General features: G+C 48.0%; 1 pseudogene; it reads left to right on the plus strand.

Annotated features, from left to right (window-relative positions):
• Positions 1–2,276: 2,276 nt before the first annotated feature.
• LOC132498570 (activating signal cointegrator 1 complex subunit 2-like) lies at positions 2,277–4,613 on the plus strand (annotated as a pseudogene).
• The last annotated feature ends 10,625 nt before the right edge of the window (positions 4,614–15,238 follow it).

A 15,238-nucleotide genomic window follows, 5' to 3' on the forward strand; every position in this document is an offset into this window, starting at 1 on the left:
AGGTCGTGTTCACTGCTACCTCACGGGAGGGCCAGAATGTGGGTAATTTTAGCTGGGCTGTTACTGCCCTTAGCAGGATCTAGATCTCCTAGTGGAAATAAAACGACATACTTGGCACTCGCTGCCAAATTGCTTTCTAAAGCTTTTGTGCGAACAGACACCTCCAGGAGAAATAAAAAGTGTTACCATTTCCCATATCTTCACCAATACTGGTATTATGAGAACTCTCATTTCCCAACCTTCTGGAATGTGAAAAGCTATCTCATTGAGGTTTTATTTTATTTTATTTATTTTATTTTATTTTTTTTTTCTTTTTGCGGTATGCGGGCCTCTCACTGTTGTGGCCTCTCCCGTTGCGGAGCACAGGCTCTGGAGGCGCAGGCCCAGCGGCCATGGCTCACGGGCCCAGCCGCTCCGTGGCATATGGGATCCTCCCAGACCGGGGCACGAACCCGTATCCCCTGCATCGGCAGGCGGACTCTCAACCACTGCGCCACCAGGGAGGCCCCGAGGTTTTATTTTATACTTTCCTGATTTCTAGGGAGACCAAGTGTCTTTTCTTTCTTTTCTTTTTCTTTTTTTAAAATATATTTATTTATTTACTTATTTGGCCGCACTGGGTCTTAGTTGCGGCACGTGGGATCTTTGCTGCCGCGTGCAGGATCTTCGCTGTGGCATGCGGGATCTTTTAGTTGCAGCGTGTGGGCTCTTAGTTGTGGCATGCATGTGGGATCTAGTTCCCTGACCAGGGATCAAACCCGGGCCCCCTGCATTGGGAGCTCGGAGTCTTAACCACTGGACCACCAGGGAAGTCCCCCAAGTGTCTTTTCATATTTTTCTGTCCCTTCCATTTTCTTCTTTTATAGAATTGCTGGCTGCATCCTTTGTATATTTTTCTAGTAGGAAGTTTGGCTTTCCTTATGGCTTTATAAGAATTTTTTGATATTCTGCATAGTAATCCTTTGTCAGTTATATACATCTCAAATACTCTCTTCCAATCTGTGATTAGGGTCTTAGTTTGTGAAGTCTTTCCATGTGTAGATGTTTTAATTTTTAATGTTTTCAAATGTAACTATTTTTCCATGTACTTGTTTGATATAACGTAGATATTTAATTTTTAATTTTGTATATGGAAAGCCAATATAAGAACAATTTAATGAATATCTATCCATGTCCTCCTGTCCTATGTGTAATGACGCAAACTTATTTAATGTGTGTGTGTGTATAGGCTGTCTCTGAATTCTCTCATCTGCTCCATTGTCTAAGCCTGTGCTACTACCATATTGTTCTCCTTATGTCTTTCTAGTACTCTTATTATCTGATATGGAGATCCATCTTGCCTTCTTACTCTTTGAAATTGTATTGACCCCTTATAGATCCATATGAATTTATGGACAAAACTTTTCATGTTCCATGAAAAATCCCAATATCAATGGGGAAGGATAGACATCTTTGTGGCATTGAATCTTTCCATCCATTAACATGGTATGTACCTCAATTTATACAGGTCTTCTTTGATGTTTTCCATAAGCCTTATACTTTTTCATAAAGATCTTACACATTTTGTCAGGTTTATTTCTAGTAAACTTTTTTGGCGATATAGTAGACTCCATCTACCTTTATACTTTTGTTTGTTGCCAGTATCTGGGAACACGATTCATTTTTCTAAATTGAACTTGGATCTAACCCAACCTTGCTAAGAACTTGCTTACTATTTCTAGTAGTTTCTGTTCTTTTCCAATCCCTGAAGCTCTTATTTCTAATTGTGGTCCTGGGACACTGGCTTGGACCACAGTACAGCACTGAGCAGCAGCAGTCATAAGGGGCATCCTGTGTCCTTCCAGTTTAAAGAAAATTCTTTTTTTTTTTTTGGCTGCTGCCATGCGGCATGTGGGCTCCTTAGTTCTCTGACCAGGGATCAAACCCACGCCCCCTGCAGTGGAAGCGCGGAGTCTTAATCACTGGACCACCAGGGAAGTCCCAAGAAAATTCTTCTGAGACAGGGAAATAAAAATTACAAGTCCTGTATTCTTTAAGTCTTCCTTGGCTTGAATATTTGTTTGCTAACTGTTTAATTATGATTTTTTGCATCTATGTTTATAATAAATATGGCTATAATTTTTCTTTCTCATGTTCTTTGTATTCAGTTTTAAAATCAAGATTATTGTGGACCCCGGAAGTGCCGGCGCTGTGGGAGCTGTCACCGTGGACCACGGCGGCGGCTGCGGCAGTACAACGCCGGCAGTGGAGCCGCCGGGGAGGGTCAATGCAGCACAATGCCAGCTCTGCCCCTGGACCAACTCCAAATCACCCACAAGGACCTGAAGACAGGGAAGCTGAGGACTTCACCAGCGCTGACCTGGAAGTGGGTGGCTTGTGGTTGACAACAGCTGAGACGCAGCCTGGCCTTCTTCCTGTTATCACCGCCACCCCCCTACCCACCGCCGGAGGAAGCAGCCCTTATGTAGTCAGAGGAGAAAACTGAGCTCATCTTCTGTTCTTGGTGAACAAACACCCCGAGCAGAAGGCAGACCGGTATTCTGTATTATACAAACCGCCCCCTACATTCCCACCCTAGTGGAGGAGTACTTGGAACGCACCACCTTTGTAGCCAGTGACCTCGACTGGCTCCTGGCCCTGCCTCACGATAAATTCTGGTGCCAGGTTGTCTTCGACGAGACCCTGCAGAAGTGCCTGGACTTCTACCTGCACTGTGTCCCCCGAAAGTTCAACCAGTGGGTGGCCTCAGCCCCTGAGGTCATTGACATGGAGAAGTGCCTCCACCGAACTGTTTTTCTCGCCTCCCTTTGTGTGTCCACTCACAAGGAATCCAAAGATCACTTCATTTCCCCCTCTGCTTTTGGAGAACTCCTCTACAACAACTTCCAGTTTGACATCCCAAAGATCCTGGACCTCTGCATGCTCTTTGGAAAAGGCAACTCCCCGCTGCTGCAGAAGATGATAGGAAACATCTTTATCCAACAGACAAGTTACTATAATGACCTGGGTGAAAGCATGCCCACCATCCTTCAGGTCTTCAGCAATATCCTCCAGCACTGTGGTTTGCAAGGGGACGGGGCCTGCGCCACACCCCAGAAGCTTGAGGAGAGGGGCCGGCTGACCCCCAGCGACATGCCTCTCCTGGAATTAAAGGACATCGTTCTCTACCTTTGTGATACCTGCACCACACTCTGGGCCTTTCTGGATATCTTCCCTTTGGCTTGCCCAACCTTCCAGAAACACGACTTCTGTTACAGGCTAGCTTCCCTTTACGAAATAGCAATTCCCTAACTGGAGTCTGCAATTAAGAAGAGGAGGCTTGAAGATAGCGAGCTGCTAGGTGACCTGTGGCAGAGGCTCTCTCATTCCAGGAAGAAGCTACTGGAGATTTTTCACATCCTCCTGAAGCAGATCTGCCTTCTCCCAGTCCTAGAAAGCAGCTGTGACAACATTCAGGGCTTCACTGAAGAGTTCCTTCAGATCTTCAGCTCCTTGTTGCTGCAGAAGAGGTTTCTCCGGGACTATGATGCACTCTTCCCTGTGGCCGATGACGTCAGCCTGTTGCAGCAGACCTCGTCAGCCTTGGACGAGACTCGGAACGCCTACATCCTCCAGGCAGTTGAGAGTGCATGGGAAGGGGTGGACCGAAGGAAAGCCACCGATGCCAAAGACCCACTGGTAGCTGAGAATCCTAACGGGGTCGTGGAGGCGGCGGAGGCGGTCAGGAGACCGTCATCACTTCCCCGAACTCGGAGGAAGAGGAGTGCCTGGGGGCAGCGGCTGCTCCAGTCCCCACTGTGTGCGGCGTGGAGCTGGACTCATTCATCTCCCAGGTGAAGGACCTGCTGCCAGACCTCGGCGAGGGCTTCATCCTGGCCTGCCTGGAGCACTACAGCTATGACCCGGCGCAGGTGATCAACAACATCCTGGAGGGGCGGCTGGCCCCTGCCCTCGGCCAGCTGGACCGCAGCCTAGACAGACAGGTGAAGCCAGACCCGACGCCCCTGCTGACGTCTCGTCACAACATCTCCCAGAATGTTGAGTTGGACGTGTCCAGCAGGGACTCAGTGGACCTGAGCCGGGTACACAAGGGCAGGAGGAAGGAGGAGAGCGCTGAACGGCAAGCGGGAGGTGGCGGCGCTACGAGCAGTACGGCATGCTGGCGGAGGCGGTGCCAGTGCAGCCCGGGGAGGACTCGCCTTACGACCACGAGGATGAGTATGATGCCACATGTGATGGCAGCCAGGTGGGCGCCAGCGACGCAGACTCAGATGATGAGCTCATCAGCCGCAGGCCCTTCACCATCCCTCAGGTGCTGAGAACCAAAGTGCCCAGAGAAGGGCAGGAGGACGAGGCCCCCAAGCCCGACCATTCTGTGCAGGACCCTGCAGTGCTGCGGGAAAAACAGAAGCCAGGCGCATGGCCTTCCTGGCCAGGAAGGCGAACCGGCATGACAGCTCAACGGCAGTGGCTGGCAGCCCCTGGGGCCACGGGCAGAGCCGAGAGACAACACAGAAGCGCAGGAAGAAGGAAGCCAGCAAGCCACACGAGCCAACCACAACCGGAGAGCCATGGCTGACCGCAAAAGAAGCTAAGGCAGGATTCCATCCTGAGGCCGCTGCGCCAGGGCCAGCCGGACCTGCCAGGCTGAGGTACCATAGCTTGGGGCTTCCTCGCCAGTTGGCCCCCTGCCAGGCCCCAAGTTCAAGTCCACCCCTCGACAGCCTCAGCTTCGCAGCCCCTGAGAAGGTCGCCTCGTTGTCTGTCAGCCGGCCGTGAGCGCCTTCCTGCAGAACACAGAGTGCCTTTATCCACGGTGGAGGAACCATGCGGCCAGCGCGCAGGTGCAAGGGACGGGGTTGGAGCCCCAAGGCCAGTCCCCAAACCTCGTGCAGCCAGACACCACGTTCCTTTCTCCCTGGACGGCTGGAAACCTGTGTATTCAAAAACAAAAACAAAAAACACACAAAAAGCCCTGCGAATAAAGTTTTTGACCCTTTCAAAAAAAAAAAATCAAGATTATTGTAACTGCCCAAAATCAGTTGGAGGAGGTTTACGTTCTTCCTATTTCTTGAGAAACTTTAGTTCTGATCCTTATAGGGTTGATTGAACTCAGCATAAAACCTACTGGGCTGGTAACATGATATGGTTGTTTATGTGGACATTTTAACTAATAATTGCATTTCTTTAATGGTTTAGGGTTAACGCATATGTTTTATTTCTTTTTTTTAAAATAAATCTATCTATCTATCTATTTATTTATTTATTTTGGCTACATTGGGTCTTTGTTGCTGCGTGCAGGCTTTCTCTAGTTGTGGTGAGCAGCCGCTACTCTTCATTGCGGCGCGTGGGCTTCTCACTGCTGTGGCTTCTCTTGTTGCGGAGCACGGGCTCTAGGCGCGCGGGCTTCAGTAGCTGTGGTGCGCAGACTTAGTTGCTCTGCGGCATGTGGGATCTTCCCGGACCAGGGCTCGAACCCATGTCCCCTGCATTGGCAGGCTAGGATTCTTAACCACTGAGCCACCAGGGAAGTCCCTGTTCTATTTCTTTTGGTATCATTTCTATTTTTTTTTTCTAGAAAGTTGTTCTTTCTACCTAATTTTTCAGATTTATTGGCATAAGTGTGTTCATAGTATTCTCTTCTGACTTTTTACACCTCTATAAAAGGTATGGAGACTTTTTACAGTGTCTATAGTTATGATCCCATTTTATTCATAATGTATTTTTGCTTTCTCTTTTTTTGCAGAGATTTTTCAGCTTCATCTGCTTCAAAGTACTAGGTTTCGACATTAATCCTTTTGCTATTCCCTTTTCTTGACCTGATCACTTAAGCTTCAAATATCAATTTTTTTCTTTTCTAATACATGCATATGACACAAATTTTCTCTTAAGTACTGTTTTAGTTATATTCCACAAATTTGCTTTCTATTGTTTTAAATAATCAGTGAGTTCTAAATATGCCCAGTTTGCACTACAATTTTGTCTTTAGCACATGAATTATCTGTCAATGTGGTGGTTTAGGTGAAAGCAGGGATCTGATTCAAATCCTGATGACTTAGCTTGAACCCACTGGAAATCAATATCCAACTGTCTGTGGGTATGAGGATCAATCAGGGCTCAGCCTTCATCATATCCCCAAGAAACAAATACATCTCGCACAAAGCAGAAAGAACATTAAAATTTTACTAATATTCTTGGAAAGATGAAGGAGGAGAGTAACACTTCAGGGATGCATTAGTCAGGGTTCAACCAAGAGTCAGAGCATCTACGATATATACATTTCATATAAGGACTTCTCTTTTCTCCAGCTTTATTGTGGTATAATTCACAAATACAATTGTATTTATTTATAATATACAACATGATGACTTGATATACATATACATTGTAAAATGATGACTACAGTCAAGTTAACACATCTGTCACCTCACAGAGTCAACTTTTGAATGGTAAGAACTTTTAAGATCTACTCTTAGCAAATTTCAAGTCTCCAATACAGTATTTTTAACTATAGTCACCATGCTGTATATGAGATCCTCAGAACTTACTCACCTTATAACTGAAAATTTGTACCCAGTGACCAACATCTCCCCATTTCCTCCACCTCCCAGCCCCTGGCAGCCACTATTATACTTTCTGTCTCTGAGTCTGACTTTTAAAAACTTTCACATATAAATGATACCATACTTTGTTTTTGTTTTTCTCTGTCGGGCTTTACTTCCTTTTTAAAAAAATTTTATTTAATTAATCAATTTATTTATTTTTGGCTGTGTCGGGTCTTCATTGCTGCATGCGGGCTTTCTCTAGTTGTGGTGAGTGGGGGCTACTCTTTGTTGTGGTGCATGAGCTTCTCACTGTGGTGGCTTCTCTTGTTGCGGAGCATGGGCTCTAGGTACGTGGGCTTCAGTAGTTGTGGCACGTGGGCTCAGTAGTTGTGGCACACGGGCTTAGTTGCTCTGTGGCATGTGGGATCTTCCTGGACCAGGGCTTGAACCCGTGTCCCCTGCATTGGCAGGTGGATTCTTAACCACTGCGCCACCAGGGAAGTCCTGTCGGGCTTATTTCATGTATCATAATGGCATCCAGCTTGTCACAAACAGCAGGATTTTCTTCTTTTTCATGGCTGAATAATATTTCATTGTGTGTTTATATATATATATATGTATATGTATATGTATATATATATATGCAATATCTTCTTATTCCCCTCATCCATTGATGGGCACTTTGGTTGTTTCCATATCTTGGTCATTGTGAATAATGGTGCACTGAACATGGGACATATCACAAAGCGATCTCTCTCTCTCTGACATTCTGATTTCCTTTCCTTACAATATACACCCAGAGGTAGGATTACTGGATCACACGGTACATATAAGGGTTTCTTACAGGACTCTGACTTTCTGCAGTTGTGGGGGCTAGTTAAGCAGTCTCCGTCAGGTGTTGTCTTATGTCTGATGCTGAAGTCTGCAAGAGAGCAGTTGGGAAGGGAAGATGGATGTAAAGTGTGTGAGAGTAAGAATAAGCTGGAACCCTCAGGACAAGCTGTGGAGCACACGAGGGTAGACAGAAACCCATACAATCATTCTTGCCTCTGACTTTAGTGGTCTGGGTGTCCTGCTGAGGCCCTTCCTCTGGGAGCTAAAGACACAGTATGATGCTGGAGGGGGATGTGGGGAAAGTCCTGGAAGCTGCAGGCCCGGTTGCTGCTTCACACCAGGGTGGTGAGTTGGGACAGCACACCAACAACACTTGAGCACCTAGAAAAGGTGCCGGAGGCCTGGTCTAAAACTACTGGGAAGGGAACTCTGGAAAATGTCGTTCGGCCTGGCCAAGCTCACACATTACAAAGCTACCACAAGGGGGCGGGATCCTGAGAATGTGGTTGGGTTGGCATGGAATCTATAGGATTGACATTTTAACATTAGTGAGCCCTCCGATCCACGAACACGGTACGTCTCTCTATGTATTTAGGTCTTCTTTACCTTCTCTTAGTGGTGTTTTCAGTGTATGGGTCTTACGCACCTTTTCTGAGCTGATGTTTAATGTTCTGTTTTCAGAGACAGATTTCTAGTAATAGATCAGCAAACACTTCTGTACTGCTTACTATGGGTCAGGCACTCTTCATAATACACGTAGATATAAATATAAACAAACTCACTTGAGCCTCACAACCACATATGAGGAAGTTCTACTACTGTTTCCTTTTTACACTATAGGACTGAAGCACAGAGGGGCTAAGTAACTTGCCAAGTGTCATAATCCAGCAGGTGGTGGAGAGAGGATTGGAACCCAGGCAGCTGGCTCCAGAGCCCCGACTCCCACCATTACGCTGTGCTACTTGGTAGTAGCTAGCAAGGTTCACACAAGAGTCCAACAGCAGAGAAAACAAAGCTGACACTCTGAATGGAAGATTCCATCTTATGTTCAGATTTGTTGAACTAGCTCTTTGAACTACTTCTATGACACGGCAAGGTCTCTCTCTCACAACTGCTGTGGGGGGAGGGATGTTTTCATCTCTGTCTTACATTATTCTGTATTTATCAAGATTAGCAAATTTTTCAGAACAAGTCCATGGAACTTCATCTGTAGTGGAAAAGCCAGTCGCAGGTTGGTCGAGTCAACTTTTACAGGAAGAAAGGGAGTGAGAGGTGATAGGATTTCACTTAAAAAAGAGTTTAAAGCAAGCATACTGTTTTCATCTTGTCCCTAGTGTACTGAGCAGGACCATCCCCATACATACACACCAGCCATGTCCTCCACCTGCCTCTTTCTCATCTGTAGAAAATCTTTAGCCTCCTAGGTCTTTCCTGAGTTCCAAAGAATAAATTTAATCAGAGAAGTGAGAAAATGCAGAAACAAAGGAAAACAGTCAAGCAAGATCAAATAATATAATAGTTTAACCATTAAACAAAGTCAAGGACGTTTAGTTCCTCCTCAAGGGCTCTAGATAATATTCTGAACCATATCCTTTGAGCTGTTTTTGCAGATACTGAAACCCCCACCAGCGAAAGACGTTAATTTCATGCTGACCACAGGCACGTAGACCCCATACTGTTTGGAACCAGAAGGTTAAGGGTGTTGACTCCCAATTACTTCACCACCCACTAATCAGAAGAATATCTACAAGCTGATCACACACTGCATCACTCCCCTCCCTCACCCGATCTTTAAAAAAATTTTCCCTGAAAGTCATTGGGGAGCTGGGGGGTCTTTTGAGCACTAGCTGCCTGGACTCCTTGCTTGGCACCTGCAATAAACGCTGCACTTTCCTTCACCACAACATGGTGTCAGTAGACTGGCCTTACTGTGCGTGGGTCAGTGAACCTAAGTTTGGTTTGGTAACACTAGTAATCAGGGAAATACAAATTAAGACCAATACAAGAGCTCCTTCCCACATCAGATTGGGAAAGATTGACGAGATTCTTTGAGTGGACTCATGAGCAATGTTCTGGGGGAAAGAACACAGTTCTGATGAAGCAGAGCTCAGATGGTCTCCGTTCCCCTCATACCCATCATGGCCTCCTGAGCTCAGCCATGGTCACTGTGCCTCTAGCCAATGTCCATCACCAACATAGCTGATGAAGAACCCAGTGGGATTCTATGCAGCAATGAGAACTGATGATAAGAAGCAGAATGGATGAACCTCAAACATGATTGAGTGACAGAAGCCAGACTCCAAAAGTTCTGGTGTGTGTGAGTGCGTTTATACAAAGCACAGAAAAAAGACGAACCAACCTATTGTGTTAGAAATCAGGAGAGTGTTTATCCTGGGGGAGACAGGGAGAGGGAGTGAGATGGGGCAGAAGGTGGGTCCCCAGGGGCTTGACTTTTCTGTTTTATGATCTACCTGGGACATTCATTTTGGGAAATTGTGCCTTTAGCTGTCTGTGCATCACACCTTAATTAGAAACTTCCTTATAATCCCACTGCAGGTGTGTTTCCATGCACATCTGTCCTTAGTTCATGGAGAAAGGTCTGGACAGGTACACTGGACAACCGTACCAGACAACGTGTCTGGAGAGGGCTGGGTAGGATGAACACAGGGAATGGAAGAAGAGGAGATTTTCTTTCTAATTTTCTTGATTATAAGTTGCTTGAGTGTTTTACTAGAAGCCTATAATTTGGTTCATCTGTATAAAATATTTTTAATACACAAGAATGGAGTCCCAATAATTTTTATTTTTGTGGTAACTAATATACCCCACCATTATTTTAAGGACCGCACCCCCCAAACCCCGAGCTGAAGTGCAAGGACACAGCCTGTGACCAGAGGAGCTGAACCAAGGGCCAGATGGGCTCAGAGATGGAGTGAGCAGCCGTGTTGAGAGCAGGGTCTCAGGCCACTCTCTCAACAGACGTTCTGTCTTTCCCGAGACGGGCTGGCTGGTTATCAGAGTGCCAAAGGACTGGGGCAGCTCCTCCAGTAGCAGCTGAACATGGGCTTTCAGCACTAAAGGAGCAAAGATGAACAACAGACTCCAAACTCTGTGGAAGCAGGGGGAAGGACAGCAAGACACAGGGGGACATTTGCTCATCTGCCTTGACCCAGGGTCCAGGGTGGCATTTCCAAGAAAGGCTTTTTCAGGCTATGGTCATGTGAGATGACTCATGCTGGGTCATCTTGGAGATGAAAGTCCCAGAGGGTGGAAGACGCTAAAGGCCTTGATTCATGCTGGGTCTGAGACAGACAAAGAGAAATGAAGCCTAATAATTAGGGAGGAACCTGGAAGGGAAGAGGCAGCCATGAGGGAGAAGAGGAGGAAAGTGAGGGGGAGAGGAGGAAGATAAAACATGCTGGGCAGATGGAGAGAAGCAAAAGGGGCCCAAGAGAGGAAAGAATGGAGGCAGGGAGGCTGAGGGAGGGAGGGAGGGACAGGGAAGAGGGGACAAAGCAGGGAGTGAAGCTGAAGTGGGCGCACGGAGGACAGAATTGTCCCAGCTAAAAACTAGTTAAAAACTGTTTCCATCCTGTTGTGTTCCGTTTTAACTCACTCACTCACTCCATATTGCTTTTCACAAATGATTCCTTTCTTGTTAGATTCGTATCGTGCACCTGCTATTTTTCTCTTTTGAAACACTCCTTAACACTCCCTTCCTTTGTGAGCATTCTTCATGCCAGAGAGAAGGTCACAGTATGATAACCTCGGAGACCACCAGAGCCCGTCACGGGACCACCGGATGCCAACCGTGATGGTTTTGAAATGTTCCGTGGATGAAGAAGAAGGCAGGCCCTGCACCTACCCTGTTCCTTATCGACAACCCTGTTCCTTGAGGCTGATACTGTAAGACTCCTCACTTCCCCCTCCAAAAGGAGGACACAGACTTGAAGGCATTAGCCCGCCATGGCCTCCTTCGCCTGACAAAGCAATAAAGCTATTCTTTTCTACTTCACCTAAAACTCTGTCTCTGAGATTCAGTTTGGCGCTGGTGTACAGAGGCCAGGTTTTGGCTACAGCAGAGAGGCTGCAGGAGCTTTGCAGAGAAAGGAAAAGCTACAGAAAGGAAGGTCTCCCCAGAAAGGGCGGAAGGTCCAGTGATGGGTAACCTGGTAAGGAGGGAGGGGCCAATGGGGAGGAGGGCGGCTCACCTTGGGCGTCCTCAAGCATCTGTGTGCAGACTGGGCCAGGATCAAAGGCCTTCCCTGGGGGTCCACTAAGTCTTCCCAGCATCCCACAGACTGTGATGGCAGAGGAGACAGTCAGTTTCCATGAGGGGAGCAGAGGCCCTCTCTAACCCCCGCCACACAGACCCCCCTCCAGTGCCTCACCCTCACCCAGAGATCCTTCCGGGACTCCCCTGGTGGCGCAGTAGTTAAGAATCCGCCTACCAATGCAGGGGACACGGGTTCGAGCCCTGATCCACGAAGATCCCAACTGCCACGGAGCAACTAAACCCGTGCGCCACAACTACCGAGCCTGCGCTCTAGAACCCGCGAACCACAACTACTGAGCCCGCGTGCCACAACTACTGAAGCCCGTGCGCCTAGAGCCTGTGCTCTGCAACAAGAGAAGCAACTGCAATGAGAAGTCAGCACACCACAACGAAGAGTAGCCCCAGGCTTGCTGCAATTAGAGAAAGCCCGCCGCAGCAACGAAGACCTAGTGCAGCCCCCAAAAATATGTCCTTCCCACGTGGACTCCGAATCTTGTCCCCAGTGTCACCTACAGTCCTAACCCAGGCCCCTCGCCCACGCTCCCCCTGAGGGCTGGCTGGGCCTTCCCACCAACCCCCACGGGGCAGCTGACCCCGGAGGCCCTGATCCTGTGAGGCCCAGCCCTGCACACGGTCCCAGCTCCTGCCATCTGCTGGGATGTCGCTGTAGTAGAGCTGGGGCTGCAGAGTCCTCAGGCCACGGTCGCTGTGCTCATCAGGAACGCAGTTGGGGTCTGAGCACATTCAGAACAAAGGCTCCAGGAAATGTACCACGGGACCCGGCAGTGCCTCGTTGCTTCCAGCTTCTCCAGAATGTTCGAGGAGAATATGAAACATGTCTCCACACAGTGAGATTCCTATCAGATGGAAGGCCACCTGGCTCAGTCTTTTGGAACCCTGTTCTCTCCCACAGGGAAGAGAAGGCTGGTTCATTCATTGATTCCCTCACCTGTTCAAAAATAGCTCACTGAGCACCTACGCGGGGACACACTTCAGGCAGGAACCTGGGATACTAGGGTGGGCCAGGCACAGTCCTGCCCTCAAGGCAATCCCAGTCTGGATCCATAGTGACCCCCACCCTCTCCATCCCACAGACCCCCTCCTATATCTGCCTGTAGACACAGCAGCCTGGACTTTTGCCCCAGCAGCTACGTAGGGGTGTCGCCCTGACACCTGCAGTCAAGTTGGGGTGGAACCGGGGGTAGTCATCAGTTAGCCATTAATAAATAATAAACTGTAAACTGCCTTCACTGATCGAGCTCGCTTTAATTGTTTTTACAAAAACTTGCATGTTTTTGTAAGCTTAACATAGCCTAAACAGTAAAATGTTTGCCCAAGTTGTTTTTTTAGGAACTTGGAGTCAGCAGTGTCCAGTTTGAGCTCAAGCCAGTTAAAATTGGTTAAGACCACTGACCCTCCAATTGGGCATGTGTGAGTGTCTGCTGGGAGACCTTTTCTGTTTTGTTTTGTTTTGTTGTTTTGTTTTTTTTTTTTGTTTGTTTTATAACAAATTTAATCAGTTATACATATACATATGTTTCCATATCCCCTCCCTTTTGCATCTCCCTCCCACCCTCCCTATCCCACCCTGGGAGACCTTTTGACATCAAAGGTGATGCCGAAAGCTCGGACTCTGTACACTGGTGCTGAATCAAATCTCAGAGACAGAATTTTGGGTGAAGTAGAAAAGAATAGCTTTATTGCTTTGCCAGGCTCCTGCCCTCGAAAATGTGTCCCAACCCAGGAGGAATTGGTGAGAAGTTTTTTTTGTTTGTTTGTTTGTTTGCATTGGGTCTTCGTTGCTGTGCACGGGCTTTCTCTAGTTGCATCGAGCAGGGGCTGCTCTTGAGCAGGGTCTACTCTTTGTTGCCGTGCGTGGGCTTCTCACTGCAGTGGCTTTTCTTGTTGCAGAGCACGGGCTCTAGGCATGTGGGCTTTAGTAGCTGTGGTACACCAGGGAAGTCCCTGATGAGAAGTTTTACACCAGTAGTTCAAGGGTGGGATTGCTGACAAGATTAGGGTATGTGCAGGACCCGCTCCTTCAATTTGGCCTCAGGTAATCTCGAACAAGGACCCTTCCCCAAGGCTGCACTATTGTTTCTTGACTGCTCCTCCCTTGTCTCTGTATCCCCTCCCTCCTCTGATTAGCAACTGTTTGAACCTGCCCTTTGGAATTCAGTGAAGGTCATGGAGGCTGAACAGAAAGGCTCCTGTGCCCAGGAGCCCCACAGGGTTCCGCTTGGTTTCAGAGGGTCAAAAACTCCACCCTCAGTGGGAGCGGGTGCTGCCATCTTTGGACACTCTCCCCATGAAGACCCGGTAGCTTAGCTGCAGCTGTGCAGAACGACAATTACCTCACCTTCTTCTTATCTCCAATCACCTTTCCCCATGCTCCCCATGCCTCAGCTTTATCTCATAAATACCCCAAGCCTTCACCATTTCTCCCGTGTTCTCTCTTGGATGCCTCCTGAGTAAACCTTTTCTCTGCTGCAAACCTTGGCATCTCAGCCTTTGGCTCACTGTGCGTGGGGCAAGCAAGCCTTGTTGGGAGGCAACCATGCCCAGGGACAAGGCAGGACAGAAAGGGGGGGATGTACTGCAGGTGGCCATGGTGGCAGCTCTGCTCCAGGGGCCAGTGGGAACCTCTCTGGCTAACTCGTGGGCTGGTCTTGGCCACACTAAGCATTGTGGAGTGTTCTGAGGGGCACCCCAGGACTCAGGTTTTCATCTTTGTTGTCTCCACCCAGCTCCACACTGCCAGCATCTTTGGTAAACTTAGTGGGAGGAAAGGTGTACAATCAAGAAAAATCTCACCCAGAGTTTCACCTTTGACCCTGTGGGTCTCCTGGGCATGAGCTTTTCTGTTTAGCCTCCATGACCTTCCCTGTGTTCCGAAGGGCAGGTTCAAATAGTCACTAATCAGGGAAGAGAAGGGATGCAGGGACAAGGGAGGAGCAGTCAAGAACAATAGTGTAGCCTTGGGGAAGGGTCCTGGTTCCACATCAAGGGATACACATAACAATATCTTTGAGCTTTTTTACAGAACTAAGACCTCCAACAAATGGAAGATGTAGCGTTCTTCATTCCAGGGATGACCACCTGAGGCCAGATTAAAGGAACCAGAGAAATTAATCAAAAGATTACCTGAGAGCTTCCCTGGTGACGCAGTGGTTGAGAGTCTGCCTGCCGATGCAGGGGACACGGGTTTGTGTCCCGGTCTGGAAAGATCCCACGTGCCACGGAGCGGCTGGGCCCGTGAGCCATGGCCGCTGAGCCTGCACGTCTGGAGCCTGTGGTCCGCAACGGGAGAGGCCACAACAGTGAGAGGCCCACGTATGGAAAAAAAAAAAAAAAAAAAAGATTACCTGAAACCAGATTAAAAGGGGTACAGGCCCTGCACACTCCCTAATCCTTATCAGCAACCCCACCCTTGAACCATTGCTATAAAAATCCTCACCAAATCCTCCTGGGTTGGGATGCACTGTTTTGAGGGCATTAGCTCACTGTGGCCACATTTGCCTGGCAAAGCAATAAAGCTATTCTTTTCTGCTTCACCCCAAATTCTGTCTCCAAGAATTAATTT

Source organism: Mesoplodon densirostris, chromosome 11, assembly GCF_025265405.1.
Source record: "Mesoplodon densirostris isolate mMesDen1 chromosome 11, mMesDen1 primary haplotype, whole genome shotgun sequence".
Taxonomy (NCBI): Eukaryota; Metazoa; Chordata; class Mammalia; order Artiodactyla; family Ziphiidae; genus Mesoplodon; species Mesoplodon densirostris.